The 19,398-nt window shown below is 38.4% G+C and overlaps 1 long non-coding RNA gene across 5 annotated transcripts in view; it reads right to left on the bottom strand.

The window, feature by feature from the left end:
• Positions 1-18,925, bottom strand: part of LOC148187723 (uncharacterized) — a 139,536-nt gene extending 120,611 nt beyond the window's left edge. For 4 of the 5 annotated variants that reach the window (XR_015778495.1, XR_015778497.1, XR_015778493.1 and 1 more), the window contains exons 1-2: positions 18,627-18,849; positions 18,370-18,539 (exon numbers count right to left, since the gene is read on the bottom strand). This is a non-coding gene — a long non-coding RNA (uncharacterized LOC148187723). The other variant, XR_015778494.1, reaches the window with a different exon arrangement.
• Positions 18,926-19,398: the final 473 nt, after the last annotated feature.

Below are 19,398 nucleotides of genomic sequence, written 5' to 3'. Positions count from 1 at the left end.
TGGCGCTCCTCTCACTCAAGACGTTTGTCAGACTGAAGGAAAAGATTCCAATTTTGTGTTTCACCTTCCTGAGAATGGCATTTCTCATCGAAAACCAGGGGCACACTGAGGTGCATTTACACTATATTTCCATGAAATATGTCAACTGACTGGTGCAGAAAAAACAAAGCAATTGTGTAAGTGCTGCATTGTTTTTAGGGTAAAGCTAGGCACCAAAGCACTAGAAGAATTAGCAATAACATAGGAGAATAAATTTAAAGCTGCTATAGAGCAAATCACTGAGACATCGTTCTAACAACAATCACTTCTGGGTAGATATGGATTTCAACTGTGGATATATAGGAAATTGGCAAACTTGCTTATTATTGTTGTCACTTTTAGCCATAATTGTAACGTTTAAAGGTATAAAGTTAAACACTGTGGTTCGACTTATCTGATGTTTCTGCTGTGCTTATTTTATGTTATTTTGTGGCATTGTTAGTATCTTCAAAAAAAGCAAACCTACCGGCACGAAAACTAAGCAATGTCCTGCTGTGGACAGAGCCACAGTAGGACATATTTTAGCCACTTAAAAAAACACCTAAAAATAGTGTACTATATTTGAATATTTGCTTCGCTATACCTCAAACACTAAGCAATCAAGGTGGCAGTAAACCAGCAAACTTTACTAAATTGAATTACTGTTTCTGTCAATGGAGTCTGGTTGCTCTGATATAATGCCTTCAGTTTCCCATTTGCAAAGATTGTCTGACAGCAAGGTCAAGTAGTTAAAATATTCTAACCATATAAATACTATAGTTGATTGGGTTTTTTTCAGTGGGCCTTTTTTTTTAGGTGGCTAAAAACTAATCAACAGGTAATAAAATTCAAACTAACAAAACAGGGGACAAATGCACATATTCTAAATATTAAGCCCCTGATACCCCTCAAAACAAGTGGTTTTTGTGTCTAAACATAACCACATATTAACCACCACCAACATTGTTGAAATGTAGAGAAACATAAAGTGTCAACATAAAGTGCTACATAAAACATTCAAATATCACATATCCATGATTTGCAGAAATGTACAATCTCAACATTTTATTGAATAGTTTTTACATCAACAATGGATCAATTGACTACTTGTATGTTAAAGGTGTTGCTCATAGTGAAGAACCCACCAATTATTATCCAGCTCTGCAATTTTCCCACAGGTTTGTGTTATTGTAGTGTCTCATAACTTACTGTTTTGGTTTTACAGCCAAAAACTTGTTTTGGTTCACTGTCAGCACTGTCATTGGAAACATTTCCAGACAGCAAATACGCTCTGATAAACCCACCCAGCATGAGACAAGACAGAGACAAAGTTATCATCTAGCTAGTGAACTAAAGAGCCAAATACTCTCCTATGGAGTTGGTGGAGACAAAACAAGAGTAATTATTGGACTTACATAAAGACAACTCTAAATGAATGACAATATCACCACATAATCAATTCTATGTTATAGTTAGCTTGTTCCAGTGCTCCTAAGTGGCCAAAAAACAACAAATGCAGGTTTGAAATTAAACTGAGCAGCGTATTGTATTCTTTTATAGCATACTTTAGCATCATCTGCTGGCATCTAGATGCATAATATGTGCAAGAAAAAAAAAGTTGGTTGGTTAAAGACATTCAGGAGACAAGTTTCTTAGCTAATTAGCTTCACCACTGACAGTTGCAGCCATGAATGTTTTGTATGTGTGTGTGTGTGTGTGTGTGTGTGTGTGTGTGTGTGTGTGTGTGTCATAAGGGCACCCTCAGGTTGTCAGGAAATAGCCTTGAGATGCAAACTAGTGTATATGCAGACGTAGCTGTTGGGTTTATTATTAACAGTGCTGCACATAGTGTCAGCGTGAGTGTGTGATGTTACAAAAAAAAAAGATCACAAACATCAGACAGTAACCCTTCCATAATGATCCACATGTGGATGGAGATGTGGACAACATTTGCCTAACTGAATAATTGAAGCTTGCATGAATTCACCTTATTATAATGATGAAAGCAAGTATTAGTAAGCTCAGACGAGTGCAGCTTTACAGATTGTGAAGTTTGTCATTCCAGGTGAGATTGCTTTTTCTGTATCCAGAACAAAAGGCTTAGGTTGGACAGTATTAACTTCAAAGGAAATGTGTCGCTTAGTCAAGACTAGATTGCAGCTACAAAAAGGTGCTTTCCTAGTCTTGGACGTTGTCAAGAAATTAACAAGCCACGTCCTCACTAAAATTTATCGTTGATTTTCTGCAGTGTCAAAGCAGTCATCTAACATCATTAGATAAAAATCTAATGCATCCATTATCACAGCAATTACAGTTTTACCAAATGTTTCAGTGCTCCATTCAATATGGCAAAATATCTCAGTCATACTGTATGTGGTGGAGTTTTCTGTGAGGCAATGTGAGGGAAGAGAAAAGCCACAGTGCCTATTAAGGGAGCTTCGGCAGCTTTATAAAACGGCATCTCAAATGCACCAAGCTTACAGCATGTGACAGCCAGAGTTTTTGTGGCAGAGAGCCACACATATAAATTGATACTTTAGGTCTTTTTTAAGTATATTCATAACCCCTGGAGCCTGCTGTTGTTCAAGTTTTACAGTATGTGCATGTGCTAATAAACATTTATCATATTCATTGCTGTTCCTTACTTCTTTTTCACTTTAGGTGTGTATGTGAGACCGATGTCACTGTCTTTATGCCTCTGTGTTGGCAATAGCTGTGGCCGGAGCCATTACGTTTTCGGGTTATCTGTCTGTACATCCATCCATCTGTCTCATTCTTGTGAAAGCGATATCTCAGCAGCACCTTGAGTGAATTTCTTCAAATGTAGCACGAATCTCAAATTGGACTGATCAGGGGGACTCCGGTGGCTGAGTGGGTAAAGCAGGTGTCTAATGAATGAAGGCAGTTCTGCAAAAACACTTTTCTAGCCATTATTCAATGTCATAAGTCAGAAACAGAAGGGGAGACATTTGGTCAGATGAGGAATGGGTGACTCCAATCTTGGGTGGACACCTTGAAACTGTGCTGATTGTACAGATCTTCTGTGCTGCCAGGGGAAAATTTGCATAAAGAATCCATGTTTTTATAGACATGGATTTAAACTGTAAGTGTAATTTGACTGGTTTGCAGAGACATACACAGCCATGAGGCAGTAATTTAACTAAAAGGTTTTTACAGTAGTGAAAGCTGGTGGTATCTTGTGAAACATGACAACCAGAGACATCTATTAGTACCCACCATGTCAGAATAGCTTGTTGGGTTAAGGGCTAAATAATGCTTCAAAGTTTGGTGAAATTTTGGCGAGGGAACAACTGGTTTGGCCATTTACAAAGGGGTCGCTTGAACTCTCACCTCAAGATTTCTGAATGAAATTTAGTTCCATGTGTACCCATGAGTTTCCCCTTAATTTAAAGCTTGTTCCCAATAAATGTTTTGTTCCTTACAATCAATGCGCTTCTTCAAATTATAGCTGTTTGTCGTTAAAAGGAAAATGACAACCAGCCTATTTAAAGAACATGAATCTCTTAACATGTTTTGATACAAACACACTAAAATAGTGTTGTTGTTGAAGTTGTAGCACTTTATAGTATATGAAAAGTATCTGACAGTCCTCAGGACTGATTCTTAATTTAATTCATCAGGGAACCAGTAACTGGTATTCTGCAAATTTATAATGAAATGTATATGATTTATATCGATAAAAGCTTCAGATGAGCTTGTTTAGTGATTTGCCATTTATTAGCATATATTTTGGTGCGCATTTTAGTGTTGCATTATTTATTAGCCTCCTCATTGTCATTCACTCATCATTCAACTGCAGAACTTAAATTCTGCACACCCTATGTACATCTCCCACGGTTCATCTATAAACCATGTTTTCATTTACTTATTTATTCATTCATGGAGAATGTGGTCGTATGCAGCACTTTTCTCTGCACTTTTAATGCATCGGATGGCGCCTGTATTTTTCAGAGTGAATATAACAAACCACAAAGTGGCGGCTGCTCCGCTGTTTGCTGGGTTCATTTCAGTTTCAGCCCAAAAAATGCTGCCGGAGGGGGTCCAATTTGGGATGGCTGGAGCTTCAAAATCCATATTCTGTATGACCTTAAAAGCCTCAATTTTGTTTTCTTTCTTGCCATTTCGGTTTAGAGGGACGAAAATGTTTTTTGTATTTTAGTGATATTTAATGCAGCAGAAATGTTTTTGTCCAGAGGGGGAATTCAAACAATGTAGACAGAGAGGCTTTACAGCTGTTAAGTAGATTTAGAATACATGATTAGCTGTCACACATTCAGTTGTTGAATTAAAAGGTCTGTCAGTCAATTCGACAGTGAAAAATGCCTTTGCTCCCGTAATTTGTGTGACTGTTGACAGGATGTTAGGATTGGATGTAAGATTAAAGCATCTCCCTTTAGGATTTTATTCGGGGAGGGGAGTAAAGAGACAAAAGCCTTGTCGGTGATTACTTTTTTGTACCTCATTAGATGCAAACATATGTGTCTTTAAATGTATACTTTATCACTGGGAAAAGTGTCATAACATCAACAAAGTCAGTGTGAGATTAACGGATAAGAAACTTGGCTCCTGTGCTTCCTTTTCTGTCAAAACTGGCCAAGTTTTGTCTCTAGCTAATTCATTATAATCTTGAACTTGACTAACAATCCATCTTTCTTGTCAAACAGAAGTTCTCTCATTCAGGGCTTTAGAGCATTGTTTTCCAGGGTTGCATGCCCGAAAAGCCCTGCAGCTTTTAGGGTGAAGTGTCCTTATTCAAATTTTTGTCCTTGCCCTTGAGATGCATGCATGTCACCAGCAGTAACGCTTTATATTTGGTAAGGCTGACAGCACAGTGGGAGGAGGAGGGGGGGGTGTTTTGAGAATTGCACAGCAACATTTGTTTGTAGAGGGGATGATTGGATAAGGCAAAGAATCCTCGAACGGTTTAAATGTCAACTGGTCAATAAAAGCCTGGCATCCTGTCACTTCTCATTTGTACTGAGACAGAGGATGCTATTAAAAATTGAAACTAAAATTACCAACCTGACATTTGCTCACTGTTGTTTCTCATGTCAATTCTCCGCTCTGTCCTCGAGTAACCGTAAATCAGCTCCTTTCAGATTCCGCAAAACAGTTTGCCTATAAATTCGGAGCTTGACAATTACATATATTATATCCACAAGAAGCCAAGGACGGTATTTAATCTACATGTCAGACTGCACGTCTTATATCCTTGTTGATCATGTGGTGAGGAGGCAAGGAAAGTAAACAACAACATCATTTGGATTAATCCTTGCTTTCCACTGACGACACAGTTCACCATGCCTGTCTCAACACACTGAGCATGACATCCTGGCATGAATCCACATCAGGTTAATACACACACGTGTGTCGTAAAAGTCTGTGAGCAAATTGGACACCTCACCCGAAAGGTTCAGGCCCTAAAAAAATGTTGACATTTTACATTTATTTTCTTTCTTGCTGAGAGATGAGACAGTTCTCGCAAGAGAAACATCAGTTGTTTGTTGATTGGTTGTTTAATTTGTAGCACTTAGGACTTGGGGTTAGATGAGAAGAGCAATACCACTCTCATGTCTGTATGCTAGATATGAAGCTAGATCCAGCTATGGATTAGTTTAGCTTAGCATAATTTGTCATATCTGTTTTTTAAATGAACTAACTTAACTAGTTAATTGGTGAAATCATGTGGTACTGTTGGTGTTTGCATACTTTTTAAAACTTTTGTCAGAGCCAGGCTAGCTTGCCACAGCTGCCAGTCTATACACCAAGTTAAGCTAAAATAAGCTAAGCTAATCATCTGTTTTGGGACATATGTTAATCAAATATTTCTCTCTTCATGTATCATTTTGTCATATGGATTACTGTTATTTTATTAGGTTGATCTGTTCTGTACATACAACATCTATTGCACGTCCGTCCGTCCTGGAATGGGGATCCCTCCTCAGTTGCTCCTCCTGAGGTTTCTACTGTTTTTCCCCCTTTAAAGGCTTTTTTGGGGGTGGGATTTTATCCGCTGTGAGGGTCCAAGGACAGGAGGATGTCGTATACTGTAAATCCTTCTGAGGCAAAATGTGACTTGTGATATTGGGCTTTATAGAGAAAATTGAATTGAATTAAATTAAATTCTTGTCAGGGCTCATTAAATATTAAGCTATAGCCAGCAGCAAGTAGCTTAACTTAGCATGAAGACTTATAGCAGAGGTTAAACAGCTAACATGCTCTGTCCAAAATTAAAAAATATAGTTGAATGGATCTAATCAAGTTTCTAAGCACAAATTGTGCTAAGACAAGGTCATCTTCTGCTGACTCTGGCTTTAGTTACAGACATGAGAACACTATCAGTCTTCTCATCCAACTCTGAAAACAGGTCTAACGTTAAAGGTCCAGTGTGTAGAATTTATGGGAATGTCATGCCAAGTTAAGGTAGCTGTAGCTTCATATTTAGTATACAAAAGTGGTGCTGGTAGTAGTATATTTACCTCTCTGCAAGACAGTGAATGCATAAAAATGTTTTCCCAACATGTCAAATTATTCCTTTAAAGCAATGCTCAGCTAATGCTAATGGAAAAGTTCATGTGAGCTGTAGTTGCATGCAAACTTTTCAGAACATACAAGCAGTTTTAATCTTAATCATTAGACAAAACAAAAGGTGGTATTCAAAATATTCAATAGCTTACATTTTCTGGTGGATTTGCAATTAAACCGCTACTATTATGAGATTTTCAGGTGTTTTTTTTTATTGCAGTCATATTTTTGAATCTGGGTGCAATCTGCAATCAAAGCACCGCCTGTAGGTATACAGTAAATAAACTGCTTCCCATTTTCAGGATGAAGATCCTGTAAATGAGGCGTGATAGACATCAGGCCGTCCTCTGCAACAAAGAAAAGCATGTATGCAGAATTCATAAAAATCTTATGGGATTCCTTAACAGACGCCGCCACACATACAAGATTAAAACTGCCATTCATCTGATAAGAAGAGCAAAGAGTCTTTCATTCCCAGTCTTCCCTCCGAGGAGTTTGGGTTTTCTGTGCAGCGCTCAAAATGGTAACAATGAATATGTTAGAGAGTTCAAATCAGGAAAATAATCCAGGCCGTGAACATTCACGCAGGCTCTCTGCTATCTACTCTCAGGATTAAATCAATGAATACAAATAAACAAACAAACCACAGAGCCAAGATAAAGATTTCTGCTCAGGCAAAAAAAAAAAAAAAAACAGCGTGTGTCTTCTGTTAATGAGCCAACCCAAGACAAGCTGCAGATAAAACTGCTCTGCTGTCTGGTTACAGTCAACAGACCCAATTTCCTCCGTGAATTTAGAGACAATGGCTTTTTGTTTAAAAAGAGACAGAAATACAGTCTCACCACAACCTCACCAAGAATTTAACAATCCTTCCTGCTCGCACCTTTGCAGACTTTTTCACTGTTTGGCTTTCAACTTTATTTCACAGCATCATTGAAGAAAATGTTGTGACTGAATTATTTTCTCCCTGAGACATTGTTTTCAGTTGGCCTGTACGTTTGTACGTCCCATTCCTGTGGTCAAGGTTACTGGAGGTCATCCCTCTCATTCTTGTGAATGCAATATCTCACAAACGCCTTGAAAGAATTCCCTCAAATTTTACCCAAACATCCACTTGGACGCAAGACTGAAGTGATTACAATTTGTTAGTGAAAGGTCACTGTGACCTCGAAAGACATGTTTTTGGAAATAACTTTCATTCATAAGCTAATCATCACAAAATTTCACCCAAATATCGTAAAAAATAAGATGATGAATAGATGAAATGCATCCCAAAGGTCAAAGGTCACAGTGACCTCATAGTTTTTTTGTCATAACCAAGCAGCAACCCAGGAGCTGAACATTTTAGACAGGACAGATGCGGTCATGTACAACTGTTATGAAAAGCACTGTCACATAATCAGTTAAAGCACAAAACACCAAACAAGTTCGAGTAAAATTATTGTGATTGCAAGGAGACAAATACAGACCTTCTTACGTGGAAATCGTCACAATGTCTCAAAGAGGGTATTTTTAACATCAAATTTAATAGTATTTGAGAAACAACATATTTATTTTAGCTGTCCACTAAAATAAAACAACTTTCCACCAATTCCAAGAAAACATGTAACATCATATCAAACTCATATTATAGTCATCATATCTGAACATCTGATTGAAGTTTTGGGGCTCCCATGGTTGAATCTGAGGACCCACTTCCTGAAGGTTAAAATGTCCAACTTAAGATTTTAATTTTTTGGTTTCTATAGCTACTTTGAACATTCATGACAACTTTAAGGGGGGTTAATTTTTATGTAACTTGTACTATAAAACTATTTTCACTGCATTTTATTAAGGCTTAAAGTTGTCAGCCTCTTGTCTAATACGGTCACCTCTGGCTCTAAAAAAACAAGATGGCAAAAGACGAAATGCCAAGCTTGAGGCTTCAAAATGGCAGTCCTCAAACCAGTGGGTGATGTACAAAGTAGTACTTACTACAATATTTCGATCCTCTCAATCACACTCTTTTAAAACTTTCCCTAATATCTGTTTCTTGACTTTACAAATTCAGAAAGGATTTGAATATTAATAAAGTGGCAGAGGGCAGTGACGATACCAATTGATCATCTTCTCTTGTGAATTAATTACATTGATCCATTAGTGCATCTAAGTGACCTGTTGCCAATTTTCCTCATCTGTTCAGACTAATCTGAGCTGATGTCCCCTGAGTACTGATTAAACATCTGCTCCTCCAGCTCGCTAAACAGCAAAGTCTTCTGAGGTGTATTTCTGCCTGTAAGTATTGGGGGTATTAGTTTGAACTGCAATAATATTAATGTTTGTCAGAGTATACAAGCGCAGCTGTACACTATATTCCAGAAAATTGGCAGCAAAAGAGCACGCCACAGTTCACTGCAGCCGTCCTATTTATCTGTTTGGAAAATGTCTTGGCATGCAATCCTCACATATTTTTTCAGCTTGATGTGACAGTGTAACTAGCTTGAAAAGAAGCACCAAAAACAGCATGTTTAAACAAATGATCTATTGTGGCTATTCAAGTAATTATTTTTTAGAATTTTTGGAATTCATTTCTAATTTCTGTTTTTAAAATTAATAATCATCATTAACTACATCCCTAAAACTGAATCCTCCAATTCAGACCAGGCAAACTTTGCCCAATTAGTTGCTGAATCACACAGCAACAACCGGCCTGTGTAATGTCACAGGATCTGCTTGTTCGGCCATGTGTTACCTGTCAAAACGAAATATCTTGGGGTACGCTGGAGATACATGACTATATTGCACTGGTTGATGGTGTTCAGTCTGTCTCTCTCTTTTTCCCTTTAAAACTTTATGCAACAAAGAGGCTTCATTACACTCTGAGTGGATAAGGATTAGTCTGTCTTCAGGCATATTTTATATAAAGAGAAATATCATGTCAAATTGAAAATGGCATGGTGCGGAAGCATAATGTTATCACTTGAGAAAAAAGCTACTTGTCTTTCTGAATTAACAATTATTATCTGATAATTATGAGAAAAAGTTTTTATAGGGAGAAAAATTGCCCTGTTTTTCTGAATTAACATTTGGGGGTAAGGGACATAATCATCATGATTATTTGCCTTTTTTTCCCAGATTATTATCTCTTTCATTCTGAAAACCAAGAACAACTTTTTTCCATTAAAAAAATTTATTTCAGAAATATTTTTTGTTTTGATTTCAAATATATTTTTTCTCGAGTGAATGCAGTCCCTTGCCATAGTACGCTATGCTAGTTGTGTACCAAAGGTGGGAGGCTAAAGTTACATGACTTTTTGAGGACTTTATTTGCTTGACTGACAATGATAAAAGCCTTGTCTTTGACTTGGTATTTATAACTTGAGACTTGACTTAGACTTGAGACAGATGACTCAAGTTGGCTTCTTTTTTCATAAAATATCTGCATTTTACTAGATATTGAAAAGGTTTGTTTTTGAAACATGAGTAGGTCATTTTTTGCAGAGGCCAATGCATGAGGCAGCTAATGAGGCGACTAATCAAAAAATAATTCATTTGGATTTAAGGAGAATATTGTCAGCGGCATCGGAAGAAGACAACAGTGCGCAAGGTCTGCACCTTAAAAAATGATGCCACCACCACAACAACCAACTTCATCTGTCACCACAAAACCTACAGAGAAAGGTAAATGTGTCCATTTAGCTAAATTATTAGCTTATTGACTGGTCAAATGCTAAAAAAGCAAACATTTGACCAGATCACCAGAATTTCATATGACTTGACTTATGACTTGACCTGAGCAATGCCTTGTCTCACTCGACTTGATAACAGGGACTCTACTTCACATGCTTGAATCTCACGACAGTTACTCTGGACTTGCTGGAGACTTGAAAGTTAAAATTTGAGACTCCCTTTTAACTCTCACCTCTGCCATGTAGTATTTGAAGAGCAAGAGTGGGTTTATTTGGCTCGTGAAAACTGCATAGAGGATGCAGGCTTACAAGTAAATTGTGTACTGTGATCAGACCACCATATTTTCACTTCTTAATGTAATTTATTTTATTTGTCATAACAGAACAGTAATCCAATGCTGCTAGCCATTAAAGAGACTGTAAATGATCATTACATTATTCTATCATACTGCAGGTCAACTAGGCAATTTGATTGGCCAGCCAACTATAATAATAATTGCAATAATAATGATCTAATCATAACTATTAGTTGGTTTTATATGTGATAAGCAGGTCTGGTTGTGGGTTTGTAAGTTAACAATAATATCAGGATGGTACAGCTGCTTGTATGTGTATAAGCCTATAATACACATATATAATAAAAAAAAATAGTAAAATCAGGAATTAGAGGTAGTCTAAGGAAAAAATGTCTGAATTCTTCATTGAAATGATATTTGGTGTCAAGTATTCAGGTCACTATTGCTTTTGGTGTCTAATCCTATTCTGTTCTGCTCACTGCTTTTGCTGGTAAATGACTTATTTTTCCGTAACAGAAAAGGGAAATAATTAGCAGGCTGAAAACGATGACAAGATAAATTCTCCCCTCTCAAATCATCTCCAAGTGTGAAATCTGTTCACTGTTGGGTGAAAACAAGGCACAATCATAAAGTTGTTTTTTTTTTTTAAAAACTACTTTAAAATCTGTGCGTCCCTTGATTCCTCAATCCAGAAGCAGAGAGTGACAGTTTGCAGAACCATATTTTATAATTAATGGCCTGTCATATCAAGCGAACGTGCACATCTAATGCTAAAAAATGAGACAACTTTACAGATGGTTTACGCACACAGTCCTCTCTGCCTGCCTTTCTCATCAGGGCTATAACTGAGGGAATGTAAAATGACAGCGAAAATTGCTGCCAATAATTCAATTCAGGTGCAATCTCAATATTCACTGCTTTAGCTTAATATGCCGAAGCTGTCAATTCAGGCCTGACAATAGCCTTTTTTTTTGTTTTAAATCAGAGAAGCCGACTGAAGCTGAATCCCCAGAATTGCCTCTCCTTCCAGCTGAGGACCTTGACCTATAGCAAAGTCAGACGCGGTAAGATGAATGGATTAAAATCAAGAGAACTCCATTTGCAAATCAACAATATTCATCAGAGGAGAGCAAGTGGAAAAAAACATTCCACTAAAAAGCTTAGAGAGAAAAGATTTAACCCCCTTTGTGCTAAGGGCCACAAGTACGTGTCAAGAGCAACACTTTTCTTCACAAGGAAAATTCTTTGTCGCTGCAGGGGTTTCTGACCCCAGAAGGTAGAATGAGGGAGGAGATATGTCATTGTCAGGAGCACAAGTCTCGAACATTTTACCTACACGAGCTGTCTAAAAAACAAGAGCACTCTAAAAGCTTCCACAGTCATTCATGTTTAAAAAAAAAAAGTAAAAAAAGACATCTGGTTTTCATTTGAGGGAAACAGCAAATCAAAGCTTCATGAATTCAATTTTTAATGGACGCTCTTCTTTGTTGCAGTGGCTGTTATGCATATCTTCTACGTGAGAATTCAAAAACAAAAGCGCAGCACATTGCTAATAGGCAGAAAGAGACCGAGCGGTTTTCTGGGTTACATTGTGCCCTCTGTGTTCTCTGCAAACTGAAACGGAGACTTCTGAACCTTGTATTGTGCTTTATTAACTGGAAATTCCTGCATTATGCTGTTTCATTAAAATGTTGTGACCCAAGAATTGAGCTGAGAGAATTATTAAGATTCAAAAGACTTTATACATTGCAACAAAAGATTGCTGTAAAATTCATCAATGCATGCAGTTCAAATCAAATGTAGTGGTGAATTAAATTTAAAGGGGCAGTTCACCACAAATTCCATAAGATATCTTTTTCCTCTTACCTGCTATTTATCAATCTAAGTTGATTTGGTTTGAGTTGCAGAGTGTTGGAGGTATTGGCCCTTGAGAAAAAGAAGAAGGAAAGAAGAGTAAAAAAGAACGTGATGGCACTCGTCTTGTAGTGCTCAAAGGGCCGAAAACGTAAATTTTAAAATCTCAACAGCAATGCTACTTACCCAAGATAATCCACAGGCCTTGTTGCAAGCAGTTTTATATAGGAACTATTTTCTCTTCACTGAACCACACCCGCCAACTGTATAACCACGCAGACAAAAGCATAGACCAGAGGTAAGTGTGGGCTGTAAACCTTAATGGCGCCCTCCCCGGCGGAGCTGTAATCTTCGCTAGCTCAGTGGTGCAGTCGATGCACGCTTCCTTCTGTAGGGTGATACTGTTGTTGGATGTCTGTCGGTAAAGATAAAGTTAAAAAGATCCATCTAAGCTAGTTTATCTACATTACTGAGCTAGCTTACATTAGCGCTCAGCCAAGGAGACAGACAATAACGTTTACATTTCAATGCACTCTTCCTTCTGCATAGTGATACGGTTGGTGGGTGTAAGGTGATAGAAAGAAAATAGTTCCTACATGAAGCTGCTAACAGCAAGGGCGATGAATTGTCTTGAGTAACCGAGTCATGATTTCTAGCAAGAGACACTACTGTTGAGTTTTTCAAATGTACTTTTTTGGTGCTTGGAGCACCACAAGCCGAATGTCATCTAGTTCCATTATATGGTGGAGAAGGCAGACATCTCTATGGCCGATATCGCCAACACTCACCAACTCACATCAAAACAATCTAGAGTGATAAACAGCATCACAAGTACGAGGACAAATATGTAATATTTTGCTAATTAATTACACACAGAATATCATATAAAAGAATCAACATCAGTGGCAACAGAATCATAATCTATGTGCACTGAGACAACACTCTGCCCTATATGTCTTCATGCAGAGACTGCAGGGATGTTACACAAGCCTCTTGAGTGTAATCCACAATTTCACGAGTACCACGATGACTCACACAGGCCAATTCAATTCAGAGATCACTGTGCTTCATGGCACAGCATATGCCAGCAGATTAGTATACCTGCACTTTGTATTGGGAAGCTTATGGAGCTGTCTTTGTATTAATTCCCTGCTGCAATCATCATATTAGGTTCCATGTTAATCCCCTCAGGAAACGCCAAGCGGCACACAGAGGCTGTCCTCAGAGGGTGTGGAGAGAAAAGGAGCGTGGCCGACATGAGAAGTATCATGACTGCCGAGGGTTTGAGACATTCAGTGAGAGTGAAAGATTCATTTTCACACGAGTCCCACTTGATTTGAACATGTGGGCTTTATTTCCTCAAGTCATTGTAGCGCATTTGTGGATTCATGTGCTGTGAAGTTGAGTCTGGAAGCAACTCTGATGTGCTTTCCGCTGACTAGATGGAAAGAGAGGTGCCCGCCTTAGGAGGATTCACTGCAATGCTGCTGAAATTAGCGCCGGTGTTAATTAATTTATGCGACCGAAGAAACCTAATACACAGCCTTCAGAAGAATCTCCTCCGGTGCAAGAAAAGGTGGTATGCCTCTTTATTTTGAAAAACCTCATGAATTAAACATAATTTTCTGGGAATAAAGAGGTTAAATCAAAGTTCAGTGAGTCAGTCTTGTACAAGAGCTCTGGTCATAGTCAGAGTGATGCACGGAGGGTGAGAATTTTTACTCAAATGCTTCCACAGAAGAGGAGCCCTGCAATAGTAGAAGAAATATTCTTCTCTTCTGAGAATAAAAAATATGTCATGTAACGGTTATATTCCTCCTTATGAAACGAGAAACTACAAATGAAACTTGCATATTTATCTAAGTGCAGTTCTGCAGAGTTCTCAAACAGCAAAGGGACATTACGGAGGGTGTTATACTCTGAATATTGAAAGAGGGAAAAGGGAACATTTGTATGAAACATGGCCTGCCTATCTTAAACACTGCACGAAATGTAATAGGATGGATGAGCATGTCATGCTGGTATTAAGGTAGTCCGTGTCATCTGGTATAATGCTAACAGTGTTCAGCTGAGAGCCCCGGTTCACTCCCTCTGGCTGCAGCTAAAATGCTAGAGGTGATTCCCTGCCGTTCTCCTGTGGTCAATTAGGAAAGCCATCATGGTTTGTCTTCATCTCTGGTCGACTCAATATTTCCTCTTACCTTGCAATTCCCGGGATAGGAATTTTATCATATGGCTGTTCTGCATATTTATCGAGCTTCTCAAATACAGGTAGCATAAAATTAATAGAGAGCATGGGGCTAGAAATATGCAATGCACAGCAAAGGTGATGACTAGGACACCTCTCTCTGTGTCTTTCATCTAAATCCTGTCTGTGCTTTCCCAGTCAGCCACATTTCTTTAACACATTCATGCATGCACTCTCTAACAGTGGGTCCATCTTAAAGAAATACGTCTAGGGCTGTGCCCGTCTCAGAAGGATGTAAGTCAAATCAGATTTGGCTGTTCAATACAAATTTTTGATGATTTGTTTTGTTTTACATACAAAGTTTTAAAGTCTGAATGGGCTCAGAGGGACATTAAGTTTTACAGCAGCATCCACATCTATAAGCTAACGTCATTAGCAATAGATTGCAAACGCACAACATTTTTTTAAATGAAGAAAAGCAAGAGACTGTATACTATCAATTTGCTGTGAGCTGTAAATTCACCACTCCTTCACCCGACGGCAAGGTCTGTCTCTCACTCTGTGACGCTGCCTGCATGTCTTCAACTGCAAAGAGTAGCGTGAAAGTCAAGAGCACTCACTCCGCAGCAAAATCTGGGGACCAAAACATCCCTGAAGTACACTGCACAGAAAAAAAACACTGCTTGACTTGACAATCTCGACTGAGAGTCTCTGACTAATGATTCAAGTCTCAGACTTTCAAAGGGCTGCCCTACCTATTCATTTGATCACATGACCATTTATGTTTAAATTCTACACCCTGTGTTACCTTGAAATCATAAAATCATAAACTTTTTTTGCATGCCTCCACAGTGAAGGACAAATCGAAACATTCTTGTGAAATTGACATAAATGTGGAAAGCATTTAACAACAGCATATATCAAAATATAACTATATCAAAACTTTATTTAGTCTCACATAACTTGGCAGTATAATCCAATTCTCATTTATCCAGTTGTATGCTCAATGTTTCACTTTTCATTCATTTCTTCTAAAACTTCTGTATTTAAAACTGAACTGAAAATACTCTCTTCAAAGCCAGACACCATTGACAAAAAACAGTAATTGTACACTGCTGAACACGGGAGTTGCCAGTCTATCGCTGCCTTAGTTTAGTTTCATGTGTGTTTTTGAGAAAATATGGTGAATCTGAATTAACCCTTTAAAACACCAAAGTCACGCAAGTCAAACAAGCAAACTGTCTGATGTGGGCAGCGGCAGACCAGCAGCTCCAGTATTCAGCAAAGTAAAATGACTGTTTTTGTCTATAATGTCTGGCTCTGAAAAGAGCACAGATAAGTTTCACTTTCATCTAATTTTTAAATAGCAGTTTTGGCAAAATGCAAGCATTTGGGAAGTACTGAGCCTTGGATAATACTGCACGAGTTGTGTGAGTTTGTAAACAAAAGTTTTGATTTTTGCTGTTGTTAAATGTGGCCACCATTTACTGCAATTCCTTAAAACTTTTCACTGTTTGGGGGTTCTTTGTTCACAGTGGAGGCATGCAAGAAAGAAAGAAATTTTATCACAAATTCAGGGTAACTTGAGGTGAGTAATTGATACACAAAATATCATTTTAAAGGTGAAGTATTCCTTTAAAGGAGCTCCACAGACAGATGCATTGTAGACGCACACCACTCATCTCCAGAGGCCCACTCTGCCTCTAAACAGCACAACTCTGAAGAGCACAGATCCCCAAAACAACCTGCAGCAGCTCCATTTCTGTTGGCAGCACTCCAGCAGAGGAAGGTAGGAACCTCACACAGGATAATGATACAGCCTTGTTTGAGGGCTTATCATAGGGAGTCAGTCTTGACAGCCAGACTGACCCTCTCTACTAATTAAAAGTTGGGCTCAAAAGAACAGGCCTTGTTAAAATTGATTTAGACTTGATCTCCCAGGAAAAAAAAGGGAAATAATCCCTTAGAGATTTCCTGTTTCGCACCATGACCCATTCGACAAGAACAAAAAGATGTTTTATGGTGCATTTAACTGGCAACAAATCTTTATTGAGCTCACAATAAATCAGACTAAAGAAAAACCTTCCATTCAGTCCGTTGTTAAAGTATTTGTCATTGCAGCACATTCAAAACTCAAATAAATTTGATTATTTGACATGTCACTGTGTAAAAAGAAAAAGAGCTCCATACAAACTGGATAGTAATGCCTGGCTTCGACATGGACTACCTCAGTTTTAAATGATCTTTTGTCTGAGTAACAAATTCCAGCCCCTACCAGCTGCACGGTTAACTTCTTTTAATTCAGGATTTATTGTTTGCTTTAAACGTTGTAAGAGTTCACCAGATGAAGATACAGAATATGCTTATAATTGGTTTTGCTTCGGGCCCTGACTCTCCGCTGAGAGAGCAAGTTTGGCTTTAGAAGTACAGTAAACTGTGGCTGACCCCAATAATAACGTGAATGATTTACCCAGCGACTCATATATCTCAAAATCTTTGATCATCCTGTAGATCTGTCTCTGTGTTCACTGTCTGGATCGCACTGTGGAATATCGTCTGGATCTTGGCGCGTTATTTTTCAATGACACTGGGGATATCGAAAATCAGTGCAGTTAGCGGTGCTTAAAGGGATACTTTGCTGATTTTCAAACAGCTTTGTATCATAACAATGTGGACAGTACATGTAAATGAACCCCTCAATCTTACCAGTGACTGGATATTGCCCCCCCCGTAAAACTTCACCGGATGACGTACAATGTGTCATTCATGGTTATTGGGATGTTGGTCAAATTACAGGTAGTACTTTCCCATTTTTGTATTGGCCGCCATCCATGTCACCACCACGGACACGAAAAGTATACAGCTGGATCCAGAGACAAACCGGCCCCTCTTCCCCTCTCTCTCAGACCAAACTCTGATCAAACGGCAAAACTAGGTAGTGCTGATCAAATATGAACCAAGACTCTGTTACTGCATTGGATATTTGTCACCTCAAATATTTTCAAAAATATGTTTTAGCAAACTGTTTAACTCTTACACAAGATCAACTGTTACCAGCCAGACGCCATTGTGTCAAATGAAGTTCCTGTTATGTTGCTTGCCAGCAAGAGAGATACTTGATCTGGTGCAGCACAGTGCTTTCTGGTAATTGTAGGTTTTCCACCTCTTAAGCAAAAGCAAATGTCACAACCCTTGTACGCTGTTTTCTTTGGTCATGTAGCAACCAATTTCAAAAGTATTTGCATCTTTCTACTGCAGAGACAGCCTAGTTTTATGAAATAACCATCTTTCCAGCAGTACAGTTTGTAGCCCACCCACTCAGTTCCAATTTTGTCACAGAACGTTACTACTGTGCAACTGATAAAATCTTTGCACGGAAAGTGAATTGAAGAGAGTCTCCTAAAATAAAAAAAACTAAAAGGTAACCACTGTAACTAACAAATTACAGCATTTGACTCTGACTGGGGTGCAGAGAGGCCTGGTTAGTTTATAGTATAGCTATACTGCTGTTGCGAGCTCAAAACATGCATTCACACTTAACCAAAGTATAACCCTTATTTTGCCACTTTAAGCACATTTTAATACATGAGAATTTAACTAAATAAACCTGAAAATATTTATGACATGCCTGTTGAAATACACCTTTAAACCTCACTACACTAGCGAACAAAATACAATAAAGTAGGCATAAAAATAAAATAACACTCCAGAGTTTTATGGTTAAGTTTGTAGAATAACACCATTAACCCACTTGTTAGAGCACACTCTAATCCACAAATGAAGTATTGTCTGTACTCACTGTTCCTTTAACTCAGAGAGTTGCTGGTCCTCTGTCCAGCGCTGATCAGTGCGGTGGAGAAACTCCCCCTGAGTCTCTGACGGTGTGGAAACAACATGGCCTCCTCCAGCATGCAGCGGCCCGTCCTGAGCAGCTCTACTGCAGCAGCATGAGGCAGCCTCCAACGCACACTAGCCAAAAATTCATGACAGTAATGAACCTCCTAGCTTTTAGCCGTACATGTCCATATGCTTACAGTTTCAACTGTCCATACTCACTCAGAAACTCGTTGACAAAAGGTGTTTTTCTGCCGTGTCTCTCCTCAAAGACAGCCAAGAGGGCCTATTAGTTCACACCTGGCTGAGCCGTTTGCAGCAGATTAACAGAATTAGTCACTAAAAACAGCTGCACAACACGCTCTTTCTTCCTCTTATAGGTTACACACTGATATAGGAACACATTGGGTCTTTTCTTGATAACAAACAGTGATAACACACTGAACTGCACTTACAATTAGGACTTAATATCTCCGAACTTCCGCCCGATTTCTTCACTCTTCGTTTGTTTTTCCGCTTTCTTAGTCCCGCCTTCTCAAATATGTTAACTCTGATTGGCTGATGATTCCACAAGGGAAAGAGGCATTCAAGGGCTTCTCAAAACATAGGATATTTCAATATCTTACCAAAACTATACATCTCTCAATATTAAAGTTAGGACACACCAGCAAAAAATGAGCCAGTCCATATTTCAAGATACTCTGTGTTATATGAGGATTTATTTATTTATTCATTCATTCATTTCTCTGTCTCTTACATATGAACAAATAATACACAGAATGTGTACAATGCATTAAAACGCCAAAAAAAAGTTTTCTTAAATAATATTCTTGGATATCATGCCAAGCCTGCTTCAGCACATCCCTGGGCTTTTCTTTAGATGTGGGCTGTTTTTATTCCTTTCTCTGTTCAAGGGATACTTGCAACTTCAGCCTGATAAAGCCTGATTTTTTCCAGCAATATACATATTTCCTGTAGGTTCTGGTTGTATTTT

This window comes from Plectropomus leopardus, chromosome 13, assembly GCF_026936395.1.
Source record: "Plectropomus leopardus strain MGB_pleo_1.0 chromosome 13, ASM2693639v1, whole genome shotgun sequence".
Classification (NCBI taxonomy): domain Eukaryota; kingdom Metazoa; phylum Chordata; class Actinopteri; order Perciformes; family Serranidae; genus Plectropomus; species Plectropomus leopardus.
This window is presented reverse-complemented; position numbering and strand designations above follow the sequence as displayed.